Source organism: Acyrthosiphon pisum, chromosome X (assembly GCF_005508785.2).
Source record: "Acyrthosiphon pisum isolate AL4f chromosome X, pea_aphid_22Mar2018_4r6ur, whole genome shotgun sequence".
In the NCBI taxonomy this organism is placed as follows: Eukaryota; Metazoa; Arthropoda; class Insecta; order Hemiptera; family Aphididae; genus Acyrthosiphon; species Acyrthosiphon pisum.
In genome coordinates this window covers 129,727,262-129,748,203 of record NC_042493.1, presented here as the reverse complement: position 1 = coordinate 129,748,203, position 20,942 = coordinate 129,727,262, and the positions used below count along the sequence as shown (strand labels likewise).

General features: G+C 30.3%; 1 long non-coding RNA gene across 2 annotated transcripts; it reads right to left on the bottom strand.

Moving 5' to 3' along the window:
- Window positions 1-417: 417 nt before the first annotated feature.
- On the bottom strand, window positions 418-6,133 carry LOC107884758. 2 transcript variants are annotated; one of them, XR_003840281.1, is made up of 4 exons: window positions 5,897-6,133; window positions 5,697-5,826; window positions 5,488-5,606; window positions 418-578 (listed from the first exon to the last, which is right to left on the bottom strand). It is a non-coding gene; the product is annotated as an uncharacterized LOC107884758 (long non-coding RNA). The 2 variants fall into 2 exon arrangements; XR_001680107.2 differs by lacking the exon at window positions 418-578 and adding an exon at window positions 3,820-4,963.
- Between the last annotated feature and the right edge of the window lie 14,809 nt (window positions 6,134-20,942).

The following is a 20,942-nucleotide window of genomic DNA, read 5'->3' as shown; positions in this document are numbered from 1 at the left end:
TATTATAAGTTATGATATGTTATTTATTATTGCTTGATTAATGGTCCAAATTTCATGAGTTTTTTTTAAACATATTTGAAATATTTTATGGATCTCAAGCAGCCTATAGTAATTACATTTTTTTTTGAAACTCTGTCTTGGCGTACCACCCATTTATATATTTCCATATTTGTTCATATTCAAAAACAAATGGTAAGACACCAAACAAATTAAATTATAATACACTTTACAAAAGTTAATACAATAGACAATAGTACATAACCACCATAACTGAAATCAATGATAAATTAGAGTGCCGAGCAGTTGTTGTTTTTAGTATTTATATTAATTTAAAATTTAAGAAATATAATTACATATTATGATAATATGGGATTATAATATTATTATTACATACAATAGTAATATTATTATTTCTCCTTCCCCACACGACACACGCACACACAATTTATAGAAGCAACATGACAAAACAGTTTTATGGGCATGCAAAGTTACCAATGATATCAGTGTAAAATGAAGTGCAAGACCAAAAAGTGTACCAGTTGTGCGGCTGATGTCAGCAAATATCATGGATCTCTATCCTGTGAAAATAAATAATTATCTAAATACATTTTTAAATATTGTAAATGTTTAATTATTATTAAAAATAAAATTTACTATTGTAATTTTAATAACAATAATAATATAAACAAAAATTAATTATTAAATTATCATAAATAAAATCGGTTCTGAAATATAAAATGTTGAATTTGATATAAACACCATTAACCAATAATAACGCTTGCCATACAGTGAACAACATTAAACACTTATACAGTTATACTAATATAAAATAATTTGTTTCAAGTGTATAAACTTTAATTTGATTTAGGTATTGGAAAATGATGTTAACATTTGTTTAACATATTATGTACATATTTTTAATCAAGCTAGTAGGATAGGTGTAATATAGAGAAAAATATAATGATTATTAACTACCTTATTAATTTAATACTCATAATAGCTAGAAATGCAAATAAAATAATAATATAATGATCAAAAACAAATTAGTAATTACATGGTATTTTAATTATATACATTAAATTTATTATTAGTTTTAATTAGCAAATGCGACAGAATGCGGCTATACAAGTAGGCCAATCAATGGAGTATAAAAGGAAAATAAAAAAGCATCTATATAAAACCTGGGAACGATAAGAAAGAAAGAATTAAATACAAACATTAAATATTAAATAATTGTAAATAATAATATTATTAATAAACAATATTATATTTGATTGCAAAAAAAAAAAGATTAATTTAATAGACCAACCTCCATCAATAGTACCTATACTTATTTATCTAATTCACTAAAATGCATACAAATTTATTAAAAATTTAAGTGTTTCTTTTGATTTTTTGCTAATATTTAAAGGAAATTGGTATTTAAGAAAAATCATTAAAAGGACAAAATTAAATTTTTATTTTTTAGTCATCTGTTATAAATTATAATAATTCAGATCCATAATATTAGGATTTAATCAATCTACATTAACTTGTTTTTTTATACTTGTTAAATTTTAATTGTATGCTATTACAGTGCACAATAAGTATTTTTTAATATTAATAAGCTAAGTGAAGTTAACGTTGACTGCGTACTGACGCCAATTGGCGTCATAAGTATCATTCAGCAACGCGTTTGACGCCAAATGGCCTCTAATATAGATTTAAAATAAATGGATTAAAATTCCCTACGCGTGGCTGAATATTATTTTATAATTATTTAGCGCAGATTAAACGCATGTTTTTAAAGATGTTTACATACGTCGTTATGAGCAGTTTCTTTATTTTTTTTAAAATTTATTTTGTTTTTACTTTTATCATAAGCACTGGGTGAAATCAGCAAAAAGACATACGCAGTCTACGTGTAAAACATGTAAATTACTAAAATATAGCTAATGCAATTATAAAAATAAATCTTTTTAGCATAATTACCTACCAGCTTGGAATAATAAGTGTATATTACAGAAACCCTAACCTATATGTGTGACTACAATGAATATTATAATTAAAGACAGGATTTTGCGTAAAATGTATATTTTGCTATTTTCAACATCATATACACGCAATAAGTGATTGTCCATTAATCATTACTTGATTAATTAAATATCAAAATTGTATACTGAATATTTTTGCATATTCCAACGTCAGTGCAGGATCTGCATATTTTAACAAAAAAGCATACACATAAACACCGTACGTCCAAAAAGGCGCTGAACACAAAAATATTTTACGTTGCAAAGAATTAACTTTGTCATATTATTAAAACGTTATTTACTTGGTTTGCAATCTATGAATGATTAAAAATTAAATTTAAATTTAACAAATTACTGTTTTATACTGCATATTAGTGCTATATTATACATTTTACTTTTTGTTTATAAAAAATTTAATAAAATAAATAAATAATTAACACTGCAAAATTAAAATAAAATATAAAATTTAATAAAAATTGAAATTTTACTATGTTTTGCATTTTTTTTATTATATATTTTTACTTTTTAATGCATGTTTTTTTGCATATTTTACAATTTAAAATTTAAATAAATCCGGTCTTTAATTATAATTTATAAGTTATAACAAAGTTCTCATTTGTAATAATATACAATTTTACTACATTATTGGCAAATAATTGAATATACTCTAAGCACAATCATAGTACAATCTACTACATAGATTAATTGTTTTCATTGTCTGAATATAAGGACATAACACATATTAAGGTATAGTAAATAATTTGTATAAAAATTTAGTTTTTAGTTCTACACAGTTACAATATAAATACTATTATAATATTACCAGAACATAGAGGCATTGATGCATTAAATCTTGTGAATGAGTTGAGTTTGTTATTAGGTGTATTACCCGTACATTTTTATACTATAAGGAGTACAAAAACGAGTGATTATAAAATAAGTTTTTTATACAAACACATAATTTTAAATGAATTAGCCTGTGCTACATTGTTTCTTAAAAACTCAACAAATAATCGAGCCAATCAAGGTACCATTATTCCTGTTGTTTTTAATTTTGTTTTCGTTAAAAATTACTAAAAAGTGTTTAATATGTGTACTAACATAGTATAAAATGTTATCAGAATCATGAATTGTTTATTTTTTTAAGAGCTTAAGTATTATTATAAATTATGTTTAATTTAATCTGTCATAAAATTAATATAAGAATACTATGTACCTATATTATAATGTAAAATATTTTAATTTAATACATTTAATCTACAATGACATTATACTGTTTAACCTGACTAGCAGACGCGAATCTAGGATATTTTAAAGGGGGGAGGGGATGTTTTAATTTAATACTTTAATACAACTTGAGGCCCCTGGGCGTTTTAACACCCAAAACACATCTCCTGGCTACGTGCCAGCTATCTAATAATATTTGTGAAAACATAACAGAATTTTAGACTTTTGAACAATTAAGAGGAAGTAACACTGCTATTTGTTGTCTCCATCTTACAAGTGCGCAACATAGCAAATTCACACTCAGCAGAACACGTGTAGCTTTGTTAGTTTAAAAATTAGAGTGACTTGATGGTAAGAATATTAACTGTGTTTGTATGTTAGTTTTTTTTACGATAGTTCAATTTTTTAGCAAGTTATGTGTATATAATATACCGTAAATTAAAAATGCTCATAACTCACTTAAGACTGAATTATCGAAAAAAAAACCAACGTACAAACACAGATAATTTTCTTACCATCAAGAACCGTGTTACGTCCTCTTAAAATACAAACATACTGTTACTGAAAACAATAATAAACATAAATATTGTTGAAATTTACAAATTCATAAGGTTTTCAGATAAATCCCAACAATATCTTCATATGGTTGCATGAATTTAATTTATTACACTATTATCCAAAATTTGATTTAAACATGTTTCTGGTTATTATTTTATAATAATTTTGATTGCTACTAATTCAACACATAATGCTTACATTCAGTGGCGCAACTAAGGGGGGGGTTTGGGGGTTGTGACCCCCCCCCCCCCGAAATTTTTTTGATGTTTTTATAATCGTAGAAAAAAAATTGTTGATCTTGCACACGCGAAACAGCTGATTGATATTTGATATTTTAATATTCTATGCTACAACCGTGATTTGTTTGTATTATTATAGATAACAATGATATAACATGAATTTCCTTGCAACTACGGTTCTCGATATTCGATTCGATTGTATAATACTGAATACTGATAAAACTTTTTTTGTGGTATCACTCGTGGTATCACAATATGTGTGCATGAAAAGATTAATGTTTCAATATAAATTAGAATTTTGAATTTTGTAACGTATTAAGTTAAAAGTTTTAAATTGTAATAATAATTATTATTAATTAAAACTTAATATCGAAGTTAAACCAGATTTGGTACTAGATGAAATGGCAAAGCACTCTACACGACGAATTAATCTTAAACTGTAAACTATTATATTATTAGACTCTAATTTATGAACTATGAATAAAGTATATTATTTAAATATTCAATGAGCCTAAATTATTTCCCAACGTGCATTATTTATAAATATAAGTTAAACCGTCTAATTTGTAGTTTAAATATTTTACTCATAAACCTAACTTAATCTTACCCCCTTTCCTCAACAAATATCTTTAAAAATAATTTCTTTTTTCCAAATCTACTATCTACAACCCCCCCCCCCCCCCCCCCCCGAAAAATGAATCCTGGTTGCGCCACTGCTTACATTAGCTGTAATATTACTAACAATGAACTACCTATTTCTTAGAACTGTTAAGGTATTGTTAACACATTCATTTTAATTATGCAATATTCTGTCGAGCTGCAACTATGAACATGAATCTTGTTAGTTGTTACAATGAAAACAGCATATGATTCATATTTTCTAATCACAAACTTAATTCTGGCTCCTCCTTGAGTCGTCCTAGTCTCCTAGAATTTACACAATTATTGTATGTATCATATTTATGTGTAAATAGTTAGGTGAAAACAATTTATGGCTACAAGCGCGTATATAAACAATATATTGATTACTCTGGTGCTCGTAACGTTGATATCAAGTTAGTAAGGTAGGTAATCGCCTACTATCTATAATATAGTATATTATAAATGTATCATAATATAGTATCATTCCTACTTGAGTTCAACGTTGTAATCTGTAGTCCCACAGACTGTTCCTTACATTTGTGAAGGAATACGTTTATAAAAATACCTTATGAGTCACAAACTACGGGCGCGTTTTCTAAATGGGTATTTGCATTTCTGTTGAATGCGTTACTACGGCTGTCACGACTCGACCAAAGACAAGGATACACAATTATATATATTCGGACGGTATAGATAATATTCTTAAAGCTTAAACGGTATAAACGTTGGTGTACGGCAGCGTACGATTCTAACGGCGTTAGAAGGAAAGGTGTTGGGGGCATAACTAATACAAAACATTAAACTCTTACGTTCTATTTGCATTGTCATTCGCGTGAGCGTTTGTTCCCGAATCCAGATTCCATCGGCGGGCTCGTCGATACAACAAGTCCTGAAAGCTCACTCCGCGAGCGTGATGAATTCCCGGTTTCTAAACGTGTTTAAAGCAACGAAACTATAATTCCACAATATACAATTCACGTACAGCGCCCGACTATACGGACAGCAAATAAATACGTACCAACAATCGTAACTGCGCATCGGTAAGCAGCAACCGTTGACGGACGGACGGACACAGACTAGCTGACATGAACTTCTATTAGGGTAGGTGCCTCGCAGAGTCGCGGCCCAGTCGGCAGCAATCCAAACGTCTGAAATGTCGTGCAAAGTATCGAATACAAACATAATATAATATACAAAATGTGATATGGTTGTAGTTACTCGTTCGACGTCCGTCGCCGTTCGGAGACGATCAATAACGTCGCGGACCGCGTTAAGGTCGTCCTCCGTGATTACAATGCGAGTTTTTACAGAAGGTTTTCACGGGGGCTGACTGGCCGGCCGGGAAAACTCTCGGAAAATTCTCGGGAAAAACTACCCGCACCAGTCGACCCACACCTTAGATCACAGTGACACGGTATGACGCACTACGACCTACCGTGTACACTAGCGACGACTGCCGACGGAGTTGGACGACTAGTCGCTGGCGGAGACGCTTCATCTGCGCGCGCGCGAGAGTACACTCGTTACGTATTTAACGCTTGTATCACCGGTTATCACTCTTGGATTCCCAGGGAGAGTGCGGTTATCAGCATAAATACGCGACGAGTGTTCGCGTGTCACGTTTGCGCAGATAGCACGTCTCGTCCCCGTCGCTTGATATTTTTATGTTATCGTGTGCTTCAAATATCGGGACACGCCTCCATCCGGCGGTGTAAATGTGTAATGACGGGGGCGTGAGAGGGTGAGATGTGTCACCCCACAATGACTTTTTTAATTGGCGATTCGTATTTATGTATTTATTATTTATTGACGCAATCTAATATAGTTTATTCTATAGAAACGACAAATAAAAACCGAAGTCCCCTGTGGTAGCTGTATAACTAATATTATTCGTAATAAACACCAATCAGTATTGCAAATTGGATATTGCGCAAATATTATATTGAAACAATGCACGATAATGGTACAATCAGAATTTGTGGGTTGGACTTAGTTCCGACATTATAACATTTTGAAGTTGGGGATTTTTCGTGTATTTTACGCCTACGCAGATTGTTCCACGAATCTACATGTTATAGACAATGCGGTTAAACGATTTTTGGACATTTTTTTTCCGGAAATCTATACATTTCAACGAGTCAAGTAGGTACAACGGTGCAGTCAGAATATTTTGTTGGTCGGACCTAGTTCCAAGGTTATAATTGGCCGTCATTATATCATGCGGTCTACCGGCAAACGCGTTGTACCGCCGCTGTCGGGTGCGGTCTACCTGCGACCGGCCGGTTTTTACACAGGCCCGAGTTAAATTAATAAATTTGAAATGTTTTCCACAAAATCGATTTTGGTTTTTGGTGTCACTCTAAAACATGACATTTTCACTGGTTGTTTATATTTGAATTTTCTATACACGATAAAATTGTCTAAATATTTTGATTTGTTTTCATCCGTTTAAGCGTCCATTACACTGAGCGAACTTATACTCACTAGTTGTTGGCGAACAAAGTCGCGCGTCTGTGACCTGTCCAATTGCACTGAGCGATTAAATTTGCTCGCTAGCTACCAATCATCACTACTTACCCCGAATTTTTAAGCTTTTTGACATGGCAAAACATTTTTTACCGACAGTTATGATTAAAACAAGAAAAATAAATCAAAATTTTCATATAAATATAAATAATTAAATATAAAAAGCTCAAAAAGAGTCAAAATATTTTGAGTTATAAAACTGAGTAAAGCAAATTATTATAATATTAACATTTGGTGAAAATGTCAAGTAATTTCGGTTGGGTATTCGTTTTGAATTACGACAGAAAAAAAAAATCGTATGATGAGAAATCGTTTTATTATTTTGTTTTTCCCGGTTATTTTAAAAAATACTTGAATTTTTAATTTTGATTTTCTTTACGTCCCAAGTAGATTCACATCCCTATCTCTTAAAGTTGAATATCTAAGCACTTTTACTGCAAGAGGTAATATAATTATTATTTGCGGGTTTTTCGTGCATATAATTTTTGCATGTATTTTTTAATAGATTTTAATGCCTGTTTCCTAGTTTTGTGTGCATATTTGCACACATATCTTCCAATTTTACCTACTTATTTTTTTTTTTGCTCTAATATACTGATTACAAACATAACATATTAAAAAAATTTATAAATAAAATAATTTTTAAAATTTCACATAATATATCATTGTAAAATCAACACAATCATCGCTTTTGACGTAATAGGTACAATAATAATTATTAATTGTATACCATTATTATGGTTTGTTCGGATAATATTATTATTTTTATTTTTGAGTTATAAAATATATTATTTGGCATAATATACGCATACCTAACTGTTATTGAATAAAGATGATTATTATTATAAAAATTACGATATTTTTTTGTAATAATAATATTATATTTATTTTATACTATTAGTTGATTTTCTTCACTGGTGGAGCTAACATGAACCCAATTCTTACCTGGTTTCTTTTCAGGCAGATTTTTATGCTAAAAAATTTAAAAAAAAAGGTCCCTACTTGTGGTGGAGTTTATATGAGCCCAGGTGATCACTGCGAACATTGGTGGTATATTTGGGTATTTAAGTGTCTAGGTATTAGGCTGAGGAATAGTAAGTTCCTATACACGAGAGTAGCAGGTAAACAATTACATACGTTAGTTCCTAAATTAAATTCGTATACACACAATTAAATATGTGTATACGAATTTTCACAAATAAATATATTATGATGATTAAAATAAAATAAAAAAAAAAAACAATGTAAAAACAATACGAAAAATTGTTCCACCAAAATCGTGATTCGAACTTGAGACATTCTGTACTAAAATAAACAACAATTTACATCGTAAATCTCTAATTCACTGTTATTTGATCCCCTCCACAGGTTGGACCTCTAATTCACCATTTTTAAATTAACCAATCTTTTGCCCAGAGGTATAATCTATGTCTGTACAAAACAAGGCTTAGCACCCGAATCATTTATTCGGGTTTCGGGTTTCGGGTACTGGATGTATTCGGGTGTTCAAACACCGGAATAAAAAGTTTAGACAAACATTCGGGTTTTCAAAACCACTATAATTCGGGTTAATATTGGTTAATACGGGTGTTGAGTAGTCTGGAAAAAACATAACTTTTGATGACCTCCCCCCCTCTATTATTAATAATAACAGCATCAAAAATGCGTGAGAGGTGCGTCATAGAGTGATACAAATTACAAACATGCAATTTACCAATTGCGAAGTTGACGAATATAATAAAATGTTTAAAATATATGTAGGTCATAGGGGTGTTGAAGCGTAGAGAAATAAAATAAAATATAAATTATGATTTCGCGATTTTTGGAAAACTGGTAAATAGTCAAGAATAACGATATTCGTTACTAATTTAGGTATAGACAGTTATAAAGTGATAATAATACCGAATGGGAAGTTGGTGGTAAATAATACTAAGTAGGTATTATTATTTATTAGTTACTAGTATTTTATATTTTGGCCACGGCTGTCAATACCTTATTCAGTTTTGTTGAGACCATGTTTATATTTTTTATTGCTATTGGCTATATTTGGATTTATTTTATATACCTACTAATACAGTAATAAATTATATTATATGCCAGTGGCGGATATCGGGAGGGGGGGGGACAAGTGCCTGATGCCCCATAGAGTATCAAGATTTTCAAGAAAGAAAATAATACGTATCGATACGTATCGGATCAATTTTGAGCGTTCAAGAAGTTACACGTAAAATATACAAGCGATACGTACCGACTCGTATCGGACTCAGACTTACAGACTTACGGACTCAGACTTACTCGATACGAGGTGGTACGTAACTGTTCCCTATCGATACGTAACGCATTTTTCTTCTTGAAAATCTTGATGGTTACGTTCCCAAATGGGAAATGAACGTCTCAGTAGTTTGGCTATGTTGCATGTGCATAGAGACATAGACATTAACATTGATAATGTCATTGACATGTTTGCAAAAATGAAAAACCGAAATAAAAATTTTATATTGTAAATATTTTATTTTTCAAATTTAAAAAAAATATTTATATTGAAAAAAGTGTTGTTATTTATATTTTTGTACCGATTATAGTTAAATATTTCAAAATAAAACGATGGGGGTTAAACATCATTATCTATGTGGATTTGAAATTTCACCCCCCCCCCCCTCAGAACTTGGATATATCCGCCACTGTTATATGCATATTAGGTATAAAAAGATTTTATTGGATTATATTTTAAAGAAAATAATTATTGAATTTACCTGTGATTGATTGTAAAATTGTTTACAATTGATTATTATTATTAAACAACTAACTAAAGAATCGAACTCATCTCAAGAAAAACATACAAAATGATATATTACATGAAGAGGTTGTAATAAACAAAATTATTCGGGTTTCGGGTTAACTCGAATGATTTATACGGGTTTTGGTTAAGACGGGTGTTTTGAAAACAGAATCATTCGGGTTATATGGGTTTCGGGTGTTTGATTTTTTTAAGGGTGTATTATAGGGGTGTTAGGGGTTCGGGTTAATTCGGGTGCAAGGCCCTGTAATATACATTATATTTTTTAATCATAATATTATATTGTATTTATTTGTGAAAATACGCTAGGTATACGATTTTTATTATATTTTTTAATCATCGTATATATATTTTTGAAAATTCATATTTACATATTTAATTGCGTATATACATTTTTAATTTTTTTCCGCCGTTTACGCATTAACATACGTACCTGGTTTTCTATCATGTAGGAACTTACATATGTACCTTTTTCTATCGTGTAGGAACTAACGTATGTATTTTTTGTAGGTACCTGCAACTATTGTGTAGGAACTTACATTCGCCCATTATACCGCGCTATAGGTTAGGCGACAGGTCGTTATACCTGAATTTCCTTAGCCCAAATATTTTCCTAATGCCCCACAGACACTAACCGGGGGGGTCGTGGGTCTCGGGAAACTGATCCCCCGAAATAACATCTTACTCTCGTTGGTTTTTTACGATATTTTAATTTCTAAGTGTTCATTATCATTATTTAAAATAATAAATAATATTAATATTTGAAAATTCTCGTAACTCACTTAAAAATTAAAATATCGTAAAAAACAACGATAAAACCCAGATACTGTTGTTACATAACGTGTTACCTACGTGTTCAATGTTTGTGCGGAATACCGCAAACCACTACGAATCGATACGATCATCGCGTAGCAATTCCGAGGTATACTCACAGGTGTCGCCATATTCTACGTGACTTCCGATTTATTTTAAGAGGATATAATATCTATTATAATAATAGGGACTGGAGCATACCATGTTTTAAGGAGTGTGTTTAGGCATTTAATATTACATGACGTACATTTTGGCTGTGTCAATGTTGTGAGAAGTAAATGAACAGTGCGTGTAATCCGTTATCTCATTTTTCGCGAAGACATTTGAATTCCCGGATTTACGATTTATTTTGTACTCTCGTAATATTTATCGTACTAAAATTATTAAAAATGTTTTAACACCCATATGCGCATTCACAGGTCAATTAACACGAAGAAAATACTTTTGCTCCGGCTGTATGGCAGAAATTTGATATAAACCTTACAATATATGAGTACAATATATAGTAAGTTTATATTTTTATCAAAATAAACTTAGACTTGACTTAGTTGTAGATACCTAGCGACGAAATGAACAATATAAGAATTCACTTCCAAGCAAACTTAGAAAAGAGAAATACAAACTAAATTTACTTTTCAAAATTTAAATCGTGCTACTGGAACTGTGTTTAATTTTCTTTCACTTTTTGAGCTAAATGTATGGAAAAAAATGGTTGCTCTAGCCCCCTTAATATTTATTTAGCAAATCAACAAACAGATCATAAACATAATTTATGTATATAAAAAAAAATAATTAAAATATTTGCAACTCCCCTATAAGCATAATAGCTTGTGATGGGGAATTACAAATTGAGTTGTGATACAACTAAATAGATTTACATTTAATTACAAACGTAATTTGACATCATTTGAGAACGATTCAAGTGAATTTTATACTGTGGAAATAATTTAAACTAATTTTTCGAATTCTACATAGTAGTTTAACTGCAACAGATAAAGAGCTCTTTTACACCAAATTGTTTAAAAAAAATGGGAACACTAATATTTATATTTTCTTTGTAACGTGTAAGGTAACTATATAACGTGTAACACGACTATTAAACAAATTGCCATTACAAACGTTGCTATTTTTGTCAAATAGTCCCGTTACACCCTGTACATAGTTTTGAGTGATATGATTAATATAATTATCTAACTTATAAAAGGTAATTAGAACATTCTTATAATATACATTTTTAATACTAAGTAAGTTTAAAAGGTCATAGATAAAATTATTGCTTATAATCTTTGGTATCTTAAAAATAAATTTAATTAGATACACTTGTTAAATAGTAGGTACTTTTTAAAGAAATAACATATGGGAATTACATGTGTCGCCGCCGCGACAATAGCGCACGCGTTCCACCCACCGACCACCTCACACACACACAGGGGCGGACTTACTATTTTTCCGCCCCTAGGCATTACAATACTAGCTCCCCGTACATTGGCGTGCTTCCACGGGGCGGAGGGGTAATGTTCCATGAAATAAAACAAAACTATAAAAATTGTTTTAATGAATGTTTCTTCTCGTTTGGCCAACTTGTCTTGCCTTGTTTTACGTAATTGATGTTTTCTCATATAGGTAACCAGGTAGGTACCGATTAAAGTGGTGAGCACTCTATTTTTTTTTTTTAGTCTCTGTAATCGTAATCGATTTGCAGATTTCTGAGCAATGTGCACTACGCAGGAGACGGGCCACAGTGCCAGCGTCATCGCAATGTTTATTATTACCTATCGAGCACTTTATAAAGACATCTGATTTCCAGAATTAATTCCATTATTCTAGGAATAGACTAGTTTGGTGGCCGCGCGCCCGCGCACCCTTTTTGGGGTGCCGGGTGCGGGGTGAGGCGGGTCATTCCAGTTAATATAAATCAATAATTTACTTGATAAGCACTGTGCGAGCTGTCCCCCACCTAGCTGCCTCGTCGAGTGTCGACGACAAACCTGCTGCGTCCGTGTCAAACCACCGTCGGTCACCGTATTGCATAATTATAGCTAATCTACATTTATCGTATTTATAATATAAATTATAACATAACAATTCACGGACGACACAATTAACATAGAAAAATAAATAATATACAATAATTTGTGTTGTGTGTGTGAGGTGGTCGGTGGGTGGAACGCGGGCGCTAGGTATTGTCGCGGCGGTGACAACATGCTTGTCCCTAATAAACAATTCCATAATATTAATAACTGACTGAACTAAAGATAAATACAACATTTGTTTCATATTAATTGTATTCTTTAAGCCCACGTACAACATGAAAAAACCGCATTCACATAGGTATAACATCTTTTTGAGAAATCTTAAGGTAAAATTACTTGTTAAAAAAATTATGGTGATTGTACTATTTTTGGGGGTCTGAGGTACCTATCGGTTTTAGATTTTAATTTTAATTATTATTTGACTTTATATTCGACATTATATAAACGTAGTTTTTTTTTAAAAATTAAATCAGAAATATTTGAATGAAATATATTAACGTTTCCTATAAAGGCTAAATATAAAGGCTCCTATATTGCTAAATATTACTATAATATATCGATAATGGATAATATGTTATAATTATTACGTTATCGTAATATCGACAACGTCGTCGATAAAACTGTTTTTGTTTTAGCTTTTATTTATTTTTTTATTTATTTTATTTTTATATTATTTTTATATTAAATTATTATTATTTTTACTTTTGAATATTACCTAGAATAATGAACGCATTCATACAATAATAATTAATATTTACAATTTATTTACAACGTTATAATGGTCATGTCACAGAGGAGGTGAACATTTAAATCATTGATTTTTTTTCGCTTTGTTACCACAATTATTAATCATAAAATAATTTAAGACAGATTCACCCTTCGAAACAATTTAAGATGAATAAAATTATAATCTTCATAATTTTAAGGTGGAATAGTATAGGTAGGTAGTATAGTAAAGTAGATTCTTTAATCACACGTTATTTGTATAATTCTAGACTATGGAGTGTAAGCATATATTTTTAAGAATATAACATACCTACCTGGTAAAAAAAATCTTAAACCGTGGGCAATGGCAACGCCTAGCATAAGATAAATCAAAATTTTTTGAATATGTCGTTGTGTGTGTGTAATATTTGCAGTTTAGTAACACGTAAAATGCTATACCAACAATATAATGTAATATAATTACATATTTAGTAGTACGCAACACCAACGACGCTACGAACACTAACAGACAAGCCCAGATTAAGGATAAATTATGCCCCGGGACACCATTCACTACGTGGGCCCCCTTTCAAATTTAACTTCAAAAAGTTATATTCCTACATTTTTACGAGTGTATAAAATTGTTTAATTTTATACTATAATATTACCACGTACAATTGTCAATCATAGATAATAAAGGCTATCATGTCTATGCGTACCTACGATGTAGTCCACAACTCCCATTTTATAAACTTCATTATGGAATATCAATTTTATATTTATTATTATTTAGTAACTGTTCATGATGTAAAATAAAGAACATTTTTATTTTAGAAATTACTACCTACTAAAATTACGTGTTTTATATGTTTGAAAACTGTTCAACGCATTACGAAATAATTTTTTTGCGGATAAAAATGGGCCCCCAATATCAATGAGATCCGGGACCGTGCCCTTCCTGGACCCCACCCCCCTTTTAATCCGGGCTTGCAAAGATAATCATATTATTATAATAATAATACTCGCCTGGGTGCCATTAGCGTGGCATTAGCGTGCCATTAGCGTGCCATTAGCGATAACCGATAACAATCGATGTATATAAATATATAATATAAATACCACAGTGTATAATATATAAAATATAATAATATAGGTGAAGGTATAAAATTCCAACGAAAACATTTTTGAATTAAAACATAACTAAAATCCTTAGGTATTCTTCGTATAAATATTTAATTTTGTCAAAATGTTAACATGAAATGTCTATGAAAAAAAATTATTTTTTAAATTTTTAGGTCTCAGTATGAACTGCCTAATATGAGAAATTCATTAAATTTCCAAATTTCATAGGCATGAATATTAAAATGCTGGCTATCAATATCTTCTTATATAAATATTATTTAATGGTACCTAAATTAAATTAAACTCAGATGTCAATAAACTATAATTTCAGAATAATATTCTATGCTTCAGACGTTTTTTCAGGGTGGGCTATGGGTGGTAAATTTAAATTAATAGTTACCTACATAATCTAAAATATAAGACTTATCAACTAAATTGTTTTTAAGCATCTTCTGTTAAAATTTTCTGAAACCACGCCTGCTATACATTAATTTAAAATGTAGCTTGTTTTCAAGGATGTTCACCGGGATGGGCAAGTAGGGGCTGTTACACCCCCCCCCCCCCCTTGGCTATGTCTGGGTTGATTATCATAATTATCGATTGTTGATGGTTTTAATGCCTTAAACATTCTAAATAGTGCACTTAATTATTTTCAATTTTTAATATAAAAGATATAAATTCTAATATAAATTTGTTGTAAATTATAATATACATTTAAAAAAAATATAAAGATTTAAAAAATTACCTCAAACATTTATTTATATTATATTATATTTATATTTATTTAAGTATATTGTAAAGTAAACAATATTTTATAAAAAGAAATGTAAAGTAAACATATTTATATACCTATATTTTCATAAAATTAAAAATTATACGTGTTAATAAACTTTTGGCCCGCTAAGAGCATTTGTTTTTTTTTTGTGGCACTTGAATAAAAAAAGTTTGGGTATCCCTGCGTTACAGTGACTCAATTGTACCTACTGTACAGCAGAGGGACATACACTAATCCACCTTTTTTTTCCGTGATTCGTATATTATTGAATAGATAAGGAAACCGAAACAGATCGTGTACATGGTTCCTATTTTAATTAATCAATACTGTATGTGTCAATAATAACTAAATAAATTTAATATTTCTATCCTAATTCATTGATAAATTAGATCCAACTCAATAGTCGATAACGCACGTACCTAATCATTTTTATGAAATTTAATAAGATATGGTTTTATCGAGGCATACGATTTTATGCTAATATTATTTGGAATGTGCAAATCGAGGGATGTGGGGTGGGCGATGAAGGTAAAGATATTTTACGATTTGTTTTTTTGTAACAGGTGTATACTTGAGTAAAATATTAACTGGTGGGTGGGATGTTTCGTTACGGTCTAACCTAATCGACATGCGAGTACAACATATTTATTATAATATTATTTTATTTGTCGATTTCGAATACTCGAGGACGGCAATTTACACCAAACAAATGTACGTGGCGGTAGCAGGTATTATATATAATAAAATATTAATTGAATTATTATAATAATTATATTGGTACTATAGTCTATAATAGTAACTATTTATTAATTTAGACTTTTTCATATAATTGACTTTGACAGACTTTTTTTACTGTGACTTTTTTCCGCGTTCGTGTATTGAATAGATAAGGTAACCGCGAAACGGATAGTGCACTTGGTTCCTATTTTAATTAATCAGTACCGGCAGCCTGTACCTATGTGTTAAATAACCGAATAAATTTAATATTTATATCCTAATTCATTGATAAATTAGATCCAATACTTAATAGTCGATAACGCACGCGTAATAATCTTTATGAAATTAAATAAGATATCGTTTTATCGAGGCATACGATGCGTTGTGCCAATAGTATTTGGAATGTAGAGTGGGCGAGGAGGGTAAAGATATTTTACGATTTTGTTTTTTGTAAAATTATTTGTGCAGTTTAAAATACCGAGTAAATTATTAACTGGTGGGTGGGTAGTTTCGTTACGGTCTAACCTTAACCGGCATGCGAGTACAACATAATTTATTATAATATTATTTTATCTGTCGATTTCGAATATTCGAGAGCAGCAATTATTTACAGCATCGCATGCACGTGGCCCGGTTTTATATATATTATAATATAATATTATATTGTACATAACATTATGTTCACTGGCAGTATTCTTCGAAAACTCTGCGGGATAATTTTAACCACCCCCCCCCCCCGACATTCCACATAATCTACAGACTACAGAGAGGACCACTGGGGATGAATTGTAGCTATAGAATATATATATACAGAGTGATCCATTTAACGCAGGACACTTTATCGTTTAACCATTTACTTTTCGTATAATAAGTGTATTACGTTAAATGGGTCACTCTGTATAAATATATATGCTTATGCCCCGTGCATGTGCGGTGGGAACATCACCGCACGACCACCTGCTCACACACACTTCTGGACACGAATTATACGTATATATTCACACACACACACACACACACACACACACATATATATATATATATATATAAGTGCGATTCACCCTTCGTGATTCACCCTCTTTTTTTCTCCAATAATGCAGTTCGTCGATATAGGATTTTTATACACACAACTTAAGAAAATTCCTGTGTGGATACAAACATCTGGTTTTCAAATGAGAACACCCCTTTTCAACAGTATAAATTATACAGGGGATATTTTTGATGTTAGTAAGGGTAGTTTTGAGTAGACAACTACGCGTTCTAAGGATAAAAGGACCACGGTAATGGGTTTGAAGTATAATATCGATGGTAAAAAGGGCAAATTTCGTAACCCTCTCTTTTGTCAAAATATTGTTGTTATGACAACGTAATTATAAACTTCATATTATTAAATTCTTGTGTTTAACCAACTGTCGAAACAACCTTTGATCGTTAGGTATAACTTTTAACATGATTCGTTATTTTAACGTCGCAAGCCAATATGATATACAGTTAAAAATGCTTTAAGCATATTTTGAAAACGTAACCCTCAAGATTTTAATTTTGATTAGGCTACACAACGCGTCATATTGAAAGCTGAAATGTTAATAAAACACATGCACACGTTTAATAAATACAAAAATACTGTGAAAACAGAAAAAGCAGTTGTTGACAGTTACTCTAATATAAATATACTTCAATAATAAAAAAATAAAATATAGATTACGGGTTGTCATTGGCGTTGACTCATAGATAATAGAGATATGTATAGGCCACACTTACGTCAAATATATCTGAGACCGCGTTCCCGGAGGGGAAGGCAATTGAGGCTCCTTTATATGTATTGTTGATACTCGATATAGGTATACTTTATTTGGCCTAAATTATTTGCCTCGAAGACCGCCCCGAAGACCATTATATTCTGTCCATATCTTTATTATCTATGCGTTGACTGTAGGTATATTATTATTATCTACTAATAGTTTGTAATTTTTAGGTATTGTCATCATTTTCCACCAAACAACACATTTTTTATATCATTTTAAAATATTACTTTTAAGATTTAAATTTAAATTATTATTTTAAGATGTGTTATCAAAACCAATAGTTTAATAAAAAAAACGTGGAATACAATCCCAAAAAAAAATGTGCAGCTGATTTAGCAATCAAATTCTAAATTACCGAAATCAAATACGAAAATATTGACCCGGAAATAATAATTATTAACGAAATCGAATTTTTCAAATATCAAGCAAAAGCAATAATTCTACCAGAGTTACAAAAAGCAACTGTTTTAAATATTTTAAATGCAATGGTAAACGTTGACTATCATACAAAATAATATGTTCTAAGTTATATAAAATGATAAATTTGAGATTTATATTTATTTTTTTATTTTTTTATTTATTATACCTAACTATTTTGTTTAATAATTACAATTGCAATCAGCTTTAGTTTTTTGTCAAATCAATGTTCCAAATACGTTATAAAAAAAAATTCAATTAAATGGGAATAAAATACATATTAATACCTAAATAAAATAGGGAGCGAATATTTGTAGTTTTGCACTGAGTGCCAAATCTTAACGGCACGTCTCTGTATAAAGGTAATATGTACTTAAAATTTATTTTTATTTGAAAACCCCATCGCCTTAATTAATCATGTTAATATTAAAATGTTAAGACGTCAAATATAATTTTGTTCTATAGTTTTTAGATAATAGAATTGTATTATATATTATATTATTATAGTATAATTGGTATTTGGTATTGTAATCGATTAACGATTTAATTAATCGAATTAGTTTTGTAAAGTGGTATAGTCTCTAATAGACTATAGAGTGTAACAAAATATATTAACACATGTTGATATAATATAATAATAATATGGAAATGGAGGCTATGGTGATTTGAAAATTGTAGTCATTAATATTAATCTATCAACATTAATAATTTGTAAAAATAGCCCAAATATAATATAATAATCCTTAAGTAGTACAAAAAATTCAAGAATCTGAAAATATAGTCTATGAGTATATCTAAAAATTCTCAAAATCAGAATTTGAATAAATTCATTATTAAAGAAAAAATGGGGCGATATTCTTGGTTAATCACCCTGTATATACGAACTACGTATGTATATTGTATTATATAATATATAATATAGGCATGGGTATATTATATTGTTTAAATTCGGGCGGTGGATTTTTTTTTTATACAGTTTATCGAATATTTGGTACTTATTTTAGTAAAAATTTCCATAGTCTATAGGTAATATTATGTACTTAAAAATCACTTTAATGTATAATATTATTATGAAAATGTCAAAACATCACAAATAATTTTGTTCCATAGTTTTAAAATAATACAATTGTATTATACCTATATTATATTATTATAATATAATTGGTATTTGGTATTGTAATCGATTAACGATTTAATTAATCGAATTGGTTTTGTAAAGTGATATTGTCTATAATAGACTATAGAGTGTAAATAATGAAAAAATTTAAAATAAACGTAAACTGTGTAAGGCATCATGGAGCCCTCGGTATGTACATTTGCATGTACAAACTGCGATTCATGCGAGCCGGAATAAACGATGTAAACTATAAATAAACGATACTGCATGGGGGTCAAGTAATGTGATAAACGTGCGTCTCCCATGTAGTGGTGCATTACCAAAAAAAAAAAAAAAAAAAGACTATAGAGTGTAACAAAATATATTAACACATGTTGATATTATGTGATCAGTTTTTGCATTATTCGTTTCGTAAATCAGTGATGTAAACAGGGGAGTGCTTTGGGGTTGTAACCCCCACAAATGTTTCGGGCCCTTCAATTATAAAACATAATAATGTGAGTATTCTTTTGTCCCACCCAGCTGCAACGTGCGCCACACATGCACACTAGAATACGTATAATATAATATATCATAAAGGCATGTTAGTATTGTAAATTGTAATGTTATGTACGTTCGGACGTTCGTGTTTTTTTTTTAAATTTAAAGATTATCGACTGGAGACAGCACCATATGGTAAGAGATGTGACCATGATAATATAATATAATAGTGTAATAAATGAAGTCTCGTTCGGAGTCGCATCGATAATATGGACCTACAGCGGGGACAGACGGGTCGACAGAATTATTTTAAAAGCCATTTATTAAATAATAGTTGTTTGAATTCCCCAGAAGAGAAGTGAAAGCCTGTACCCAAAAAAAAAAACATATATATATATAATATATACGTCCTCACAAATATTTCCAATATACGTCGTACAAAGAACACTCAATAAGGCGCAGTCATATATATAAATATATATTATATATGTACATTATAGTTTATTGCAACAACCCTCGCCGGCATACCCACCCACACACACACACACACACACACACCAAAGACACAGATATATTTTATAATGAAGCCGGTGCCCGTTTTGTTGTTATAGGACAAAAGAAACATTCCTAACCATGAGTGCAGGCGACATTATATTGTCGTACCACGTTTTATATTCGAAGGTCACAATAGTCCAGTGTGCGAGGGGTGAAAATATGTAATTTCAATGGCTTCTAACGTGGTGTTATTTTGATTAAAATAAATTCTAATATTTTTTTTTGATAAAGGTAAGCAAAAACTTATAAGGAATCTTGTTTTCAATTTCCAAATCTTAGATTTAAAAAGAAAAAGTAATTTGCACCTAGAGAGGTAATTCTCTGCGGGATTCCCTGCTGATGTATATATTTTGTTTACAAGTAAAAAAAGGTGGGTAAGTGGATGTCGCTCTGCTGTACAGT